This window comes from Lepus europaeus, chromosome 5 (assembly GCF_033115175.1).
Source record: "Lepus europaeus isolate LE1 chromosome 5, mLepTim1.pri, whole genome shotgun sequence".
Classification (NCBI taxonomy): Eukaryota; Metazoa; Chordata; class Mammalia; order Lagomorpha; family Leporidae; genus Lepus; species Lepus europaeus.
The window spans coordinates 58,607,643-58,624,934 of record NC_084831.1 but is presented as its reverse complement, the minus strand read 5'-3'; the positions used below and the strand labels follow the sequence as shown (position 1 = coordinate 58,624,934).

The 17,292-nt window shown below is 36.6% G+C and overlaps 1 protein-coding gene and 1 pseudogene across 1 annotated transcript in view; one reads left to right on the top strand and one right to left on the bottom strand.

Annotated features, from left to right (window-relative positions):
- Positions 1 to 17,292, bottom strand: part of SGIP1 (SH3GL interacting endocytic adaptor 1) — a 229,020-nt gene that overhangs the window by 161,320 nt on the left and 50,408 nt on the right. The window lies entirely within an intron of this gene.
- LOC133761278 (U6 spliceosomal RNA) lies at positions 10,112 to 10,212 on the top strand (annotated as a pseudogene).

Below are 17,292 nucleotides of genomic sequence, written 5' to 3'. Positions count from 1 at the left end.
TGGAAGCTACGAATCATTTTCTTAGCCTAAACAAGGCACCTCTTATCTGAGAAGATTTTATTGTTAACAGTTGTTATCAAGATTCCTTGTAAGGAGGGATCTGGTATTTTTGGGAAAATGGCTTTATAAGATGCTGCAGGACTTCGGTACTCAATCCAGAACATGGAAAAAAGCTGAGACAGAGCAAAGGCCCAGGGACCCTCAGGTCAATGTCTAGCTTTTTAGCAACAGAGATTTCAAGTTCTCTAAGGGTATACAAATGATACAAAATGTTTCCATGATCCCTAAAAATATTTAGCAAATTTTGTGTCAATCACTAATATAGAAGTGTTGGTTGAAGTGGATTACTTATTGGAGCAGTTTGAAAAGGATAGTAAGTGGGCCACTGCCCTCTGCTGCAGATAAAGAGTGTATTCCTCATTTTAGGAAGTCTGGGTATCCAGCTCCAACACTTAGAAAACCAATAATTCAGATGAGAATTATTCCCTAATATGTCCTCCAATTTTATATTTACTCCAGGGCATGAATAATCAAACAGATGTGGTAAATTCCAGTTTTTCCTGGGAGAACATAATAAGAATGGTATTCATTTTAATCTCAAAACATCAGGATTGCCTTCTAACCCATCTATGAACTTGCTAGGGTCATCCAAAATGCTGAAAACATTTCATTTTTTATTTATTCATTTATTTTTTTGTTTATTGGTCCACAAATCCCTGTCTAAACTTTTTAAAAAGCAGACATACCAAACATCATCTTCTGTGACCAGAATTTAGGAACATCAGAGAGTAACAATAATAAAGACACAAAGAACAAAAAGTAATCCCAAACTACAATATCAGATCTGGAACTTGACACATTATCTTTCAAACCACTGGGGAAATAAGTTGTAATATCAATGAAATTACAATGATGAGCATTCTACATATTCTCAAGAAAACATTTTAAAGAATGATATTTTTCCAAACCAAGTTTGGAAAACTTAAAAATTTGCTAGAGTGTATTACCCTCATTTTCCTGAATAACATGATTTACACTTTGAATTACATGTAGTGGTGGTAGGGTATGCCAAAATCCTTTCAGTACCTTGGATCCCTCAAGGTCATATTCTAGGGACAGGAAATTTAAAATCTCAAGAGGGAGGCAACACAGACGTATAGGAAACAAAGAGAATACACAGCTCTCTATCATGTGACAAATGATGTGCCGCTACCTACAAAGGTTATAAAACATAGGGCAATATTTTTATAGAAGAAATGAAATGTAAGCCAGGCCAAATGCTACTTAATCCAGTACCATTTTGATAATCAGAAGCAGTGGTGAATTTATTTTTATTGTCATGGAAGGTTTTAATATGTCTAAAACATCTGAAAATGGTTCATTTAAAAAGTTGTTATTTACAGATAATGGTTTTGGAAAATTTTGTGAAATGTCCTCATTTGATGAGCCTTCAGGGGTTGGAGGCCTTAGACCCAAAGAGGTGTGGCATCTGGAAGGTGTTTGTCTTGGGAGTTTGGGTCTTCCCCACGGGCACCCTTTGAAAGCCAGATGTTGGAGAAGGACCAGCCCCTTCACAAGCTCAAGCTTCTGGGAAACCCCATTTTTGTGAGATTTACAGCTAGAAAAGCCAACTGTTTGAATCTGCTTTAAGGGCTCTAGCCCTGCTAGTGTAATCTTCAGGGAATTTATGTTGTTTATCATCCAGAAAACAAGTTTGAAATTGGGGTTAAGGACAGAGGAAATTTTTGTGCCCAAGTGATTTAAGTAAACAAAGTCTAAAGTAGGCAGATCTGAGCCTCTTCAGCAAAGATTAAATAAATTCACTGCACTTCCTTCCAGGCATGAGAAATCCCTGAACCCTTCACCCTCTCCTTTATCTCAAACCCTCTGAAAAAAAGTTGTCACAAAGATCAGACATCCATGTGAAAAAAATCAATGGTGAGGTATTCAGATGAAAAATGGAAATTAAGATACCATCTAATATTGATGAAAGCAGGTTGGTGTATTACTGCTGGAGAAAAATAAGAAAAATAAGAAGGTGAGAGTTCTATTTCTTATGTTAAGTAGAATATGTTTTTCTTTTCTTATTGCATGTCTACCAAATTTTATTATTACAGTTATAGAACCAAGGAGGTGATATGCCCTCTTTGTTTAAAAACTTGGAGTTTATAATAATAATAAACTTTTGATTCCCTCCAAGAAAATAATTCAGCTGAGAATATCGCTAACAGTCTGCAAGGTTCAGACTCAAACAATGTGAGATCAAAAGAGCATTAAAAATAAAGAATGTGAATGGTGCATTGTGAAGGTTAATTGCACTGTTAACTGTACTCAGAGCTTTCTAAATCACATGTAAAATACAGGAAGGAAGTCCACCCAGAGAGGGTGAAAAATTATACCTCTCCAATTAATTGTTTTTTCTTTTCTTTTGTTGTTAAGATCAAATCATCATATTTTATTAGATTGAATACACCTTTGCCTTTGAGCATGTGGTCTCAAACATTGACAAATCTTTCATATTCATGCATCTGTCCTTCATAGAGCAGGGAAGCCCCATTGCTCCACTGTTCTTCAATGAAGCAGAGGAGGTTCTAATATTTTCACGTTTCAGGTGGAGATGCTGAAGGAGAAGGAGGACAGGTGTCTTCCCAAAGGCTCTACTGTGAGTCAGGCCCATTTTATTTTATTTTATATATTTTTTTTAATTTTAGCTTCCAGATATAAAGGAGATTGTAAGGTATTTGTGTGCCTGGCTTATTTCACTTAGCATGGTGTCCTCCAGTTGCAGCCATTCTGTTGCAAATGACAGAATTTCATTCTTTTTTATAGCTGAATAATATTCCACTATATATGTGAATGTTTATACAAATATATATATATTTTCTTTATCCTTACATTTTTATCCATTTTCTTTATACCATTTCTTTATCTTATCCCATTTTCTTTATCCATACATCTGATGAACACCTTGGTTGATTCCATATTTTGGCTGCTGTGAACATCGCTACTGTAAACACAGTTGTACAGGTATCTGTTTGATATAATGTGCTCATGTCTTTGGGTACAACTTGTGATATAGCAACAGCATGTGGACATTATTTCATTAAGAAATTCTGATGGAACAGGGATACAGTCCTCAGGCATTTTAGGTCCTTGTCTGAAAGCAGATGAAATTCCCTTTACTCCTTTACCTCTGTCTACTTTCAAGAGACCAGCTCAGTCCCATGCTCTGTATTCTTCCTCATCCCACAAGCTGCATTCTTTTCCAAGTTTGAAAGCCCACCGAAAAATTGTACACACTAGCTCGGCTCCCCCCACTGCCCTCCTCTCCAGACCCTGAGCTCACCCTAAGGTATATAAGACTGAGGCTGCTGGAAAGGCTGTGCCCTCTGCCACGTGTTCACTCTGTGTGCATGCTGGCACTGGGCCACCTCCGCGAACTTATTTTTCTTCTTGAATAAATTCATTTTGGCTATAAGTTCGTATACTGACTCCTCTCTATTCTGCTCCTCTTTTTGTAACAAACTCTAATGTTTTAAAGGGAAAAATATATGTATACAGTGCTTCCATTTTTTTTTTTTTTTTAGTTAATGATAATAAAAGATTATCTCCAAGGCAGCTTTCCTAAGCCCTTTGGAGAGTTAATTATTGAAGTTACTACAAAAAGGACCTCAGTAACAAATAAACCATGACACTGCCATAAATACTTCAGCATATTTCACTTGTGAGCTCAAGGTTAACAGTATTACAGTTTAGATGAAATGATACTCCAATATTTTTGTTGTTGTTATGATGACCTTGTTTAATGAAAAGGAAACAAAAGTTTAAAATATGTGAATAATAGGGTTTCCAGGTAAGTAAAATAGGGCTTCCAGGTTAAAAAAAAAAAAAAGCCTTTACTGGAAGAAGACTTGGGGGTATGTAATTGCTAAGTTTTCAGAAGAGTTCTTTCTTTTCTTCTCCCCCATTCCCCTCCATAGCTTCCACATTATTTTCATATTCACATGTTTTTGGAGATGATAAACAGAGGATCAAGCAATAAAGCAGGGGCTTATTTTACATGGGGCAATATGATTAACTACATAGGATGATTCTTATCAGAAAGATAAGTTCCTGGAATTTAAGGAAACGTTAACTGGAATCAGGAATATTTTGGGACACTTACAAAAGCACTAGGGTCTAGAAACCCAGCTACTCCAGGATGAAGCAATGAGGCGAATTCTAATCTGCTGTGGACAGAGGTTTCCAAAACACTAACAGGCCCAGAGGAAGTGGCATAAACAAGGCAGGGGTTGTTTTAGAAAGTTCTTTTATCCCACATGAAAAATATAACAACTGAAACAAGAACCTCAGTTGCATGAGTTCGGTATCAGGAAAGAAACAGTGAACTGGAAGGTAGAACGGTAGAAATTACCCAGCAGAGAGAATAGACTCAGGAAAAGACAGGAACCTAGCTTTAAGGGCATGTGGGATATCACAGAAGAGCTATCATTCATGTCATTGGAATGTCAAAAGGAGAGGAGAAAGAAGGCACAGCTTAAAAATCACTTGAAGAAATGGGCTTTAAATTTCCCAAATTTGACAAGACAGAGACCTGCGTATGCACTAAATAGGATAAACCTGAAGAAATCCACAATGATGCAAATCCTAATTGAAGTTCCAAGAGGACAAACAATTCTAATGACAGTGGATTTCTTACCAAACACCATGGGTGCCTGTGGAAAGTGCCAAAACCATATAAACAACATAAAGCCTTTGCTAACCCAGAATCCCAAACCTGGTTGAAAATATCCTTCAAAGATAAAGAAAAATCAAGGCATTCCCTGATGAAGAAGAACTGAGAATTTATCTCTAGCAGGCCTACTGTACAAGAAATTTGCTAAATAGAAGGGGATGATAAAAGAAGGAAACTTGGAACATCAGGAAGGAAAGGAAAAAAAGCACAGTAAGCAAAAATGGATAAATATGATAGGATTTCCACATTCTTTTAAATTTTATAATTATTTTTATAGTTGAAGCACAACACCATAACATTGTTTTATGTGATTTGAAAAGCATATAGAGGAAACATTTAAAATAATTATATACTAAATTGTGCAGCATTAGAGAGTATAACGTGAAGTTAATTTTCTATACTTCACTCACTGATAAAATGATATTGTAATATCTAGAGCAACCACTAGATAAGCTGTAAAAAGAAAAACACTTAGAAACATTATAGAATTCTGATAAATGTTCAAATAATCTTCAAGCAGGAAAGAAAAAGAATGCAAAAATGAACTTAAAGAAGATTAAACAAACCTGGTTTAAGCCCTAACAGACATTAGTGGTTTCATTAAATATAAATGTCCAAATTTCTGAACAAAAAGAAAGATTAACTAAGTGGACTAATAAAACATGACCCATTTGTTTGCTGTCAGTAAGAAACTTACCTCAAATATAAATGTGACAAAATAGTTTGACAACAGAAGGAAGGAGAAATTATCACCAACATTAGGCAAAGGAAAGCAAGAATGACTATATTAGGGTCATATAGGGCAGATGTCAGAACAAGAGAAATATTAGAGGCATAGAATGAAACTATATAGTGATAAAAGGGATATGAGCAATCCTAAATATGTATGCACCACACAACAGGGCTGCAAAATACGGGAGCAAAAACTTTCAGAACCGAAAGAAGAAAACGACAAACACAGAGTTGGAGACCCTTAACACCTAACTCTCAGCAACTGATAGAACAGCTGGATACAAAATCAGCAAGTTCTTCCCAGCAGAGCTCCCAGAAACATTATCAGACTTGAAACTTCTCTAACAAATACTCTACAGGCATTGAACTAGGTATTCACTGGATACCTACAGAACCCTCCAAAGATAGTTTATGGAAATAGCCCATAAGAGAAGGGCTTAAGGAGTCACCCTGCTTTCTCAATGCCTTTTTAAAGTTACAGATGCAAGTTCACATAACCTGATGTCCTAGACTGATTCCATGAAGAGAAAACACTCTGACACGTCACTTCAGAAGAGCAAAATTCTCACACTCCATGAAGGAAGGCCTAAAAGCTGTTACCCCTAAGGACATATAAAGACAGTGTATCAAAGTCTCAGGCATGCAGAGTTAAACTCCAAATAAACAAAGATCAAGGTGGCCAGTCAAAGGCAACAAAACAAACAAAATCACAGCCAAGAATGCAGGAAGTGGCATAGGAAAGGGCATGCATGGAAAGACTGACAAAGAAAGGCCTCGGGGCAAGTTAGAAAATTGTCCTGTGACCAAGGTGAACGCACAGAGCATGAATCAAAGTCCAGAAGGCAAGAACTGCAGACGATGGCAGAAGGCACAGGTGCAGTGGGTACGCAGCTCAGGGAAGGCTTCCGGGCAGAGATGCTGCTGAATTCAGTGCAAGGGAAAGAGCTGGGATTGACAATGCTTGTTCTCCTTGTTGAGGGAACGGGATGGCATCAGTTTATTCTGATGTGAAACATTTGAGAAAAGCATGAAGTAAGGCAGACTCAGGGCACCACAACGCTGGTGTCGAGAAAGCTTTGGACATTAAGGAAGGACTTCCCATAGAACACAGTCATGCACAGAAATTTGGCTGCAAGGTGAGAGGGACTTTTTCCCAATTTATATACGTATTACTATCTTCATGCTATTCTCTATTAATTAAAAGTATTACTAAAATCTGTTAAAATGGCTATAACATTTCTGATATTTCCAGGTATAAACCAAAATGGAAATTCTTACCAATCACCCCACCCCAAAAATAATAATAAAAAAAATGCACAAAAAGAAACTACGGAATTCAGTGCAATTATTGGTATTTTGGGAGCCCACTCTCCAACATTCAGTAGAATGGGGTTAATGTGAATTTATAAATTGCATGAGGACAATTCAAAAAGTTCATGGAAACATCAAACTAAAAGATGACAAATCATTTTGGTATGAAAGTCTTTTGAAATTCTTACATAGTTTCTTCATAATATATATTTCCATGAACTTTTTGAAGATCACTAATATATATATATATGGATTTTAAATTCTTTTTGCACCAAAGCAAACTTATGTTTTAATTCCATTTCTCTATTTCTATGAACCTTTTGAAGTAACACATATATTTGAGTCCTAATAGGTATAACTATCTTACCTTCTCTTTGATATATAATTTTATGTCATTCAAAAGTTCTTGAATCAATTGAGTGCAAACACATCAGATTCTTGAAATATTATAAATACATGTGAAATAAAATCACTCTGCTATAATATTTTGCTCAAATCTAAATTTAAATTGGGTCTGCTTTAAAGCAACATGCATGTGTAGGTTCTACTGTTTTCTTTCATCATCACAACCAATTGCCAATCTTATAGTAAACAGAGACCTAAAGATTTAAGAATGAGATTCTGTGGTTATTTTACATGAACAAAATGTTATACTATTGAAGGTTGATCATCTTTTTAGCTCAATTCATGCACAGATGACTCTAATTCCTTCCTACATCTGTGAGTACAAAGAGTTAACTACTTTTCTACTGACATCAATTGGCCAAATATTTTACCAAAAAGAAAGAAAAAGAAAAAAGAAGAAATTGTGTCCGGCCTGTGAAGTGTGTTTTCCCTTTACTTTATCAAAGACTTAGAGCTAAATGCCTTCCCCCAGGTCACCAGAACAATGGTTCCTCATTCATATTTGTAAGCCCGAGACCCGACCCGTTTTCACACAAAACATCCCTGAAAGGGATGCTGAGTGGTGCAGTGCTCCTGCTATCTTTACTCACCAGTTCATCTGACCACTTCCCTTAAGAAAAAATTCCACAGAGCAAGCCATCCATTTTCCAAGGCAACAGTGTACAAGAAGTGATGATTTCTGTTATTTACCTCATTATTATTGTAGTCTACTCATTCTCACTTGGAACATATGAGCCTTCTTAAAATCAAGATGGTCTAACTCCACCATTTGGGGCAAGACCAGAAATGTGCCAGGGGATTCCAATACAATCCCATCAAGGTGGCATGTACCAATGCCATCTCACTATCCCAAGTGATCAATTTCAGTTCACAATTGATCATAATGATAGGTCTAACAATCAAAGGGATCACACAAACAAGACTAGTGTCTGCTAATACTAACTGATAGAATCAAAAAGGGAGAGAACGATCCAACATGGGAAGTGGGATACACAGCAGACTCATAGAATGGCAGATGTCCTAAATAGCACTCTGGCCTCAGAATCAGCCCTTAAGGCATTTGGATATGACTGAAGAGCCCATGAGAGTATTTTAGGCATGGAAAGCCAAGATACCATGGAAAAGAAAAAAAACAAAAAACAAACAAACAAACAAAAAACCAAAAAACAAAAAACCTAAATGAAAGATCTCTGCAAGTGAGATCCCAGAAGAAAGAACAGGCCATCAAAGAAGGAGGTACCTTTCTCTGAAAGGAGGAGAGATCTTCCACTTTGATTATGGCCTTGTCTAAATAAGGTCAGAATTTGTGAACTCAAGAGGCTTCCATAGCCTTGGCAACTCATGACTAGAGCCTAGGGAGATTACTGACGCCATAAACAAGAGTGTCAAATTGTTAAGTCAACAACAGGAGTCACTGTGTACTTACTCCTCATGTAGGATCTCTGTCCTTAATGTGCTGTACAATGTGAATTAATGCTATAACTAGTACTGAAACATTATTTTACACTTTGTGTTTCTGTGTGGGTGCAAACTGATGAAATCTTTACTTAATATATACTAAATCAATCTTCTGTATATAAAGATAATTGATAATGAATCCTGATGTGAACGGCATGGGAGATGGAGCAGGAGTTGGGAGGGGTGCCGGTGGGAGGGAAGTTATGGGGGGGAAAAGCCATTGTAATCCATAAACTGTACTTTGGAAATTTATATTTACTAAATAAAAGTTTAAAAAATAAAATAAAATTCATGTATTTTTATTTGTAAAAAAAAAATCAAGATGGTCTTCATCCATATTTCCAGATAACCTTGGGCTTCTTTTGCCAGCCCTAGGAGCATGGCAGGATAGAAAGAGCATTGATTAGACTGTGGAAGATTTGGATTGTGAGCTTGTTGCCGCCACTAGGTAGGCACTTACTTCTCCATTCTGTGAGGAGAGAGATTTAGAATCCATCATCTTCCTCTGTGAGCTAAAGGTCAGTGTTGCTCTCCTCCCTCTCTCCCTCCCTCTTTCCTTCTCTCTCTCTCTCTCTCTCTTTCAGGATAATTTTCCTGATGACAAAGTAGTTGCTTCTGACTTTTGTGTCTAATATGACACCGATCCTGGACAGTTATGCAACTCTACAAGGTATACAATGCTCACCACATCCTGTTTCATCTGTATAAGTTCCCCATTTATATGCAACCAGAGTTGTTGTCTCTATGAGTTTCTGTGAACAGTCAGATGATATGCAAGCAACTAATACTTCATGAAGCAAATTATAATTAATGTCCTGTGTCTTTTCTTCATTTTTTTCAAGTAAATTTCATAAAGTCTTTGGTCTTCTTTTTTTAATGAGGTGTTAAACCAAGACTAAACTTGCATTTGGTACCATGTATTACTACGAATGTCGTTCCTCAGTCTTTAACAGAGAACACAGAATGAAATTGCATTAATTTGGAGTTTTTCTGATGAGGAATATATCATAATGTGTCTTAGAATGAGCTGTGGACAAGGCAGGCAAAGTTTTTAATCTTAGTAGAATATATGGACCTTGGGGCCAGTGCCATGGCACACTAGGTTAATCCTCTGCCTGTGGCGCCCGCATCCCATATAGGCACTGGGTTCTAGCCCCGGCTACTCCTCTTCCAGTCCAGCTCTCTGCTGTGGCCTTGGAAGGCAGTGGAGGATGGCCCAAGTGTTTGGGCCCCTGCACCCATATGGGAGCCAGGAAGAAGCACCTGGCTCCTGGCTTCGGATCGGCATAGCTCCGGCCATAGTGGCCTTTTGGGGAGTGAACCAAGGGAAGGAAGACCTTTCTCTCTGTCTCTCTCTCACTGTCTGTAACTCTTCCTGTCAAATAAATAAATAAAAATCTTTTAAAAATATTTAAAAGAATATATGGACCTCAATTCATGAATTACTTATATAAAAATTCATGTTGGCCATGCTTTATCGGCAATATACTAAGATTGGAATGATGCAGAGAAAATTAGCATGACCCCTGCACAACAATAACAAGGAAATTCATGAAAGATTTTATGTCTTCAAAATTTCAAAAACCTTAGATAGACATAAAAAAAGAGAAGACTTAAATAAACAAAATCAGAAATGAAAATATAAGACACTATAACTGGTACCAAAGTATTATAAAGGATCATTAGGGATTGTTATGAACAACTACATGCTAAAAAATTGGAAAATTTAAAAGAATGGGATAACTTTTTGAATATATATAACTCACAAATTTGAGCCAGGGAAACATAGAAAACCTGAACAGATGAATGAGCAATCTTTGAGTCAGTATTTAAAAAAAAAATCCCAGGTCAAAATGATTTCACTGCTGAATTCTACCAAACTTTTAAAATAGACTAGCACCAATTCTTCTCAAACTAGTCCAAAAAGTCAAAAGTGAGGAAACTATCCAAACTTATTTCATGGTGCTGACAGAATTACCTCCATTCCAAAACCAGACAAAATCATTATAAAAAAATGAAAACTATAGACCAATATCCAAATGATACAAAAATCCTGAGATCCAAAAATTCTAAACAAACTACTGGGAAAGCAAAGCTAACAGTACAAGAAAAGACCATTCTTCATGATCAAGTGGGACTTATCCTAAGGATAGTCCAATAAATACAAATCAATAAATGTAATATATCACATCACCAGAATGAAGTATGAAAATCATATGATCACCTGAATAGATTAGAAAAATAATTTGACTAAATTCAACATTCATTCATGATTTTAAAAACTTTGAAAAACAGATAGAGAAGGAACAGAGTGCAACATAATAACCACAATGAATTACAAACCCATGTCCAAATCATATTGAATAGGGGAAAGTTGAATTTTTTCCTCTAAGATCTGGAACCAGACAAGGATATCCATTCCTACTGCTGTTATTTAACATAGCTCTGGAAGTCTTAGGGCAATTAGGAGAGATAAAGAAACAGAAGACACAAAAATAGGGAAGAAGGTTGTCAAATTATTCCTGTGGGCAGATGATATGTTCCTATGTAGAAAACAATCTAAAAATGCCACTGAAAGATTACCAAACTATACATTCAGTAAAGTTGCAGGATACAAAACCAGCAAACAAACATTATTAGCATTTTAATACATCCATAACAAACTCACTGAGAAACAAATTATAACAGACATCCCATTCAAAATGCTACCAATAAAAAACATACCTTGGAATACACTTAAAATTTATTAATTTAAGTAAATTTAACTAAAATTACAAAACATTCATAAAGGAAATTGAGGAAAGAAATAATGGAAAGATATCCCATATTCACAGACTGAAAAAAGAGAAGAGAAAGGAGAAGTCTCCTTAGTAAATGAGAAATAAAAAATAAAATAAAAGGAGAAAGGACAGTCTCTTCAATAAATGGTGTGGGGAAAACTGAGTAGTCTCATGCAGACACTTGCCCCCTAATTCTTACCCTATACAAAAATCAGCTCAGAATGGTTCAAAATCCTAAATGTAAAATCTGAAACCAGTGGAAGATAACATAGGGGGAATATGTTAAGATACATAGATAAGAATTGTTTGGATAAGCTCTCAAAAATATAAGCAACAAAAGCTTATAGACATAATGCCTATACCAATTTGCATTTCCACAATGGTGTATAATAGTTTCTTTTTCTCAGCATACCAGCATGTGCTATCTTTTCCTTTTGATAATTGCCAGTCTAACTGGAGTGAAATGCTATCACTCTATAATTTTGATTTGCATTTTTCTGATGGTTAGTAATATTGAACATTTTTCCATATATTTGTTGGCTATTTGTATTCTTTTGAGAAATATCTATTCAGATACTCTGCTTATTTATTAACTGGGTTGTTTGGGTTTTGTTGTCATTGTTGCTGTTGTTGAATTTTTTGAGACCCTTATATATCCTGGGTATAAATCTTTCGTCAGATGAATACTTTGAAAAGGTGTTCTCATATTCTGTATGTTGTCTCTTCACTCTGTTACCTGTTTACTTTGGTGCGCAGAAACTTCTTAGTTTGAATTAATTCTACTTGTTTACTTTTTGCTTTTGTTGCTTGTACTTTTGAGATTTATTATGGAAGAAGGATGAAGAGTCCTCAAAATACAAATAACAAATCTACCATATGACCCAGCTGCTATCCCACTTCTCAGTATATATTCAAAGGAAATGAAATCAGCATATGAAAGTGACTCCACTCTTCCTTACAGGATTATTCACATTAACCAACAGAATAGGATAGAATCCAACCTACGTGCCCATCAGTGGATGAACTGATAAAGAAACTGTAGCATTTATACACAATGGAATATCAGTTAGCCACAGAAAAAATTAAATGATGAGATTTATAGCAAAACGGATGAAATTGGAGGTCATTAAGTGAAATAAGCCAGACATAGAAAGACAAACAATGCATGTTCCCTTCTGTATGTGGGAGTTTAAAAAAAAAGTCAATTTCAGCTGAGGTTAATAGCGGTTAACAGAGGTTGGGAAGTATGGGAGAAGGGAGGATGAAATGAGGTTGGATAACAGGTACCAAACACAGCCAGATAGAAGTAACAAGTTCTAGTGTTCCACAGAGCAGTGTGGTGACTATAGTTCACAATTACATCTTGTGTAAAGAACTGGAAGAAAGTGCTCCAGACAAAAGAGAATGTAGAAAATGGAAAGACTAGTTGCCTCATTTGACTAGTTTACATTGTGTATATGGAATATTGTCTGGGACTCCATAGAATGTATAAGTATTAATTAAAAATTATGAAATTAGAATAATTATTAAAAGGAAGCAATGGGTGGCAGGCCTATTAATGGCTGATCTGTACAGTGATCTACCCTCAAGGAGACCCAACAGGCCAGTCCACTGCAGTGGCTTTCAATGTGGTAAGCCTGGCCTTCAGCAGAAGTCAGCTTGTGAAGAGCCCTGGCAGCTCTGCCAAGAGTTGGATCACTGGAAATGGACCTGCCCTGGAGTCGAAGGATGCCCAGGTCAGAGCCACAGATCTTATTGGCTCTAAGCTGAAAAGCCCTTCACTCAGCCCAACTTCCAAAGTGACCACTGCAGCTGAGGGGACAGCCAACCGGGGTCAGCAACATTGCAGGCAGAACTGTAAATTGCTTGTTAGAGATGCCCCCTGCCTTTACCTGGCCAGCTCTCCTCCCAGGCCAGCCAAGTAATGAAAGTCAACAGAGTGCCTTCCCCTAGGAGGTTCACACCTCCCTTAGGATATACCCCATGTGAAGAGATAGATAGGTCTGGGCCTCTTAACTTACAAGGCCTAAAGCCCACCAGATTATTATCAAGCCCCTTCTGTCAGGTTCTATTTGCCTCTCAATCAGAAAACTTAATTGTAGCTTAGACAGCACCTTTCTTAGCTCCTCTAATAATGACTCTGTCCTTTGTTCTAGACCCTGTCTAGCGTACTTGGGCCTCATTCCTTTGTAATCATAACCTCTACTCTACCACCAATGGCTCTACTCCCAACCTGTGTGTACTGATGGTCCTCTTCCCCACTTAATGCTGTATAATTGTTCAAACCTGGTAAATGCCACTCTTAGGATCATTGGTTACTATCCTCACTCTGTCTTTTATGACCTTGTCTAAATATGATCAGAGTCGGCAAACTTGGAAGGCTTCCATAGCCTTGGCAACTCATGACGACAGCCTAGGGTGGTTACTGGCGCCATAAACTAGAGTGTCAATTTGTTGGGTCAACAACAGGAGCCACTGTGCACTTGCTCCTCATGTGGGATCTCTGTCCTTAATGTACTGTACATTTTGATTTAATGCTATAACTAGTACTCAAACAGTATGTTTCACTTTGTGTTTCTATGTGGGTGCAAACTGTTGAAATCTTTATATTAAATTGATCTTCTGTATATAAAGAGAATTGAAAATGAATCTTGATGTGAATGGAAGGGTAGAGGGAGTGGGAGAGGGGAGGGTTGCGGGTGGGAGGGAAGTTATGGGAGGGGGAAGCCATTGTAATCCATAAACTGTACACTGGAAATTTATATTCATTAAATAAAAGTTAAAAAAAAAGGAATGGATGTTAATCATAAACTAATTTTATTTATTACTTGAGCCAAGATTGGCAGAGCCTGTTAGGAAATAACTATGCCATTGAAAGCAATAAAAGCTGTATTTTTTTAATAAGCACAGTAACAGTAGCTAAGATGGAGCTCCTACTATGTACAAGGCACTGTTTTATGTCCTTTATGGATATTCATCATTAAACATCCTTCATTAACACTATGAGACAGGAATAGTATTGTCCCTATTTACATATGAGAAAAATAGAGGTTAAGAAATTGTCTAAGTTTACATAATTAGTAACTCTTTAAGCTGGAATTTAAAAGTACACAATCTGAGTTCAGAATACTTACTCTTAAACCACTGTACTATACTGCCTTAAATGAAATAATTTGTAATTTAAACATTGGGCTTTATTGATGTAAAAGAGTCAGGTTTAATTAAAATTATACTTATGTCTTAGAGTGTTTCAGTACAGTGAGTAGGTCTTCAGTTCTTTACCGTTTATATAACAACTACTTGTGACAAAAGTTTACAAAATAAAATTTCTTCCAATTTTTCCATAATCTTTTTAAGCTTATGGTGTATGTGATGGCCTCTTTACAAATTAGAGCTGACAGATCCCAACAAATGAAACAGAAACACTTTAATAGAAATCAAGTTGGAGGCCTCTTGATACCTGACTTTGAAGCGTGTTACAAACTGTAGAAATTAAAACATCATGGTACTGGCATAAAAATGAACATATAGATTAACTGAACAGAATAGAAAGCCTGGAAATTAATCCATATATATACAGCCAGTTGATTTTTGACAAAAGTGCACAGACCATATATTGGAGTAAGGATAATCTCTTCAATAAATGGTGCTGGCAAAAGTGGATGTATATATGTCAAAGAATGAAATTAGATCCATGTATCTCACCACATAAAAAATCAACTCAAAATGATTCAAAGACCTAAATTTTTTTTATTTATTTTTTACTTTTATTTAATGAATATAAATTTCCAGTGTACAGCTTATGGATTACAATGGCTTCCTCCTCCCATAACTTCCCTCCCACCCGCAACTCTCCCCTCTCCCACTCCCTCTACCCTTCCATTTGCATCAAGATTCATTTTCAATTCTCTTTATATACAGAAGATCAATTTAGTATAAAGATTTCAACAGTTTGCACCCACATAGAAACACAAAGTGAAACATACTGTTTGAGTGCTAGTTATAGCATTAAATCAAAATGTACAGCACATTAAGGACGGAGATCCCACATGAGGAGCAAGTGCACAGTGGCTCCTGTTGTTGACCCAACAAATTGACACACTTGTTTATGGCGCCAGTAACCACCCTAGGCTGTCGTCATGAGTTGCCAAGGCTATGGAAGCCTTCCAAATTTGCCAGCTCTGAACATATTTAGACAAGGTCATAAAAGACAGGGTGAGGATAGTAACCAATGATCCTAAGAGTGGCATTTACCAGGTCTGAACGATTATACAGCATTAAATGGGGAAGAAGACCATCAGTACACACAGGTTGGGAGTAGAGCCATTGGTGGTAGAGTAGAGGTTATGATTACAAAGGAATGAGGCCCAAGTGCACTAGACAGGGCCTAGAACAAAGGACAGAGTCATTATTAGAGGAGCTAAGAAAGGTGCTGTCTAAGCTACAATTAAGTTTTCTGATTGAGAGGCAAATAGAACCTGACAGAAGGGGCTTGATAATGATCTGTTGGGCTTTAGGCCTTGTAAGTTAAGAGGCCCAGACCTAAAAAGGACCTAAATTTAAGACCTGAGATTATGAAGTTGCTGGAAGAAAATGTAGGGGAGACACTCCAAGGCATTGGTGTTGGTGATGACTTCTTGGAGAAGACCCCCAAAGCATAGGCACAAAAGCAAAAACTAGACAAATGGGGTTACAATAAACTCAGAAGTTTGTGCTCATCAAAGGTAATCACCAGTAGAGTGAAGACACAGCCAATAGAATGGGAAAAATATTTGCAAACTACCTGATAAAGGATTAATATCCCAAATATACCAACAACTCAAAAACCAACAAAAAAACCAATCTAGCTAAGAAATGTGCAAAGGACCTTAATAAACATTCCTCAAAAGAAGAAACCCAAATGAGCAAGCAATATATGAAAAAATGCTCAACATCACTAACCATCAGGGAAATACAAGTCAAAAACCACAATGAGATACAATTTCATCCCTGTCAGAATGGCTAAAATCCAAAGATGGAGACTAACACGCTGACAAGGATGTGAAGAAAGGGGGATTCTTGTATGCTGTTGTTGGAAATGTAAATTAGTACAGCCACAGTGGGAAGCAGTATGGAAAGTTCTTAAAAAACTAGTAGACTTGTTATTTTATCCAGCAACCCCTCTACTGGGTATATACCCAAAAGCATGAACATGCTGTATCAAAGAGATACCTGTACTGCACCTGCATATTTATAGCGGCATTGTTTATAATAGCCAAAATTTGGAATTAACCAAAGTATCCACCATCAGACCAATGGATAAAGAAAATGTGTAATATTATTCAACTATAAAAATGAAAGAAATTCTATCATGTGCAGCAAAATGAATGCAACTGGAAGACATCACATTGAGTGTAAAAAGCTGGAAACAGAAAGACAAAAACTGCATGCTCTCCCTTATATATGGGAGCTAAAATTAAGAAAGAAAAAAAAGCAAAAAAAGAAATAAATGTCTGTATATCAGTCTTGACGCAAATATAGTTTTGTAAAACTTTATTGTATATATTTTTGAAACCAATGGTTAAGAATAATATACTACGATAGTTTTAATGATTTATAATTATTTTAATATTGACTGTATAGTAGTGAAATGGGCATCTTTTCATTTGATGATTGGGTATAGTCCTTGCTTATATTCCCACTAAACTGGGTCATTTTTTTCTAAAAAAGATTTATTTTATTTATTTGCAATATAGACTTATGGATAGCAGTAGAGACACAAAGAAGGAGAGGTCTTCCATCCACTGGCCCACTCCCCAAATGGCTGCAATAGCCAGAGCTGAGCCAATCTGAAGCCAGGAGCCAGGAGCTTCCTCTGGGTCTCCCATGTGG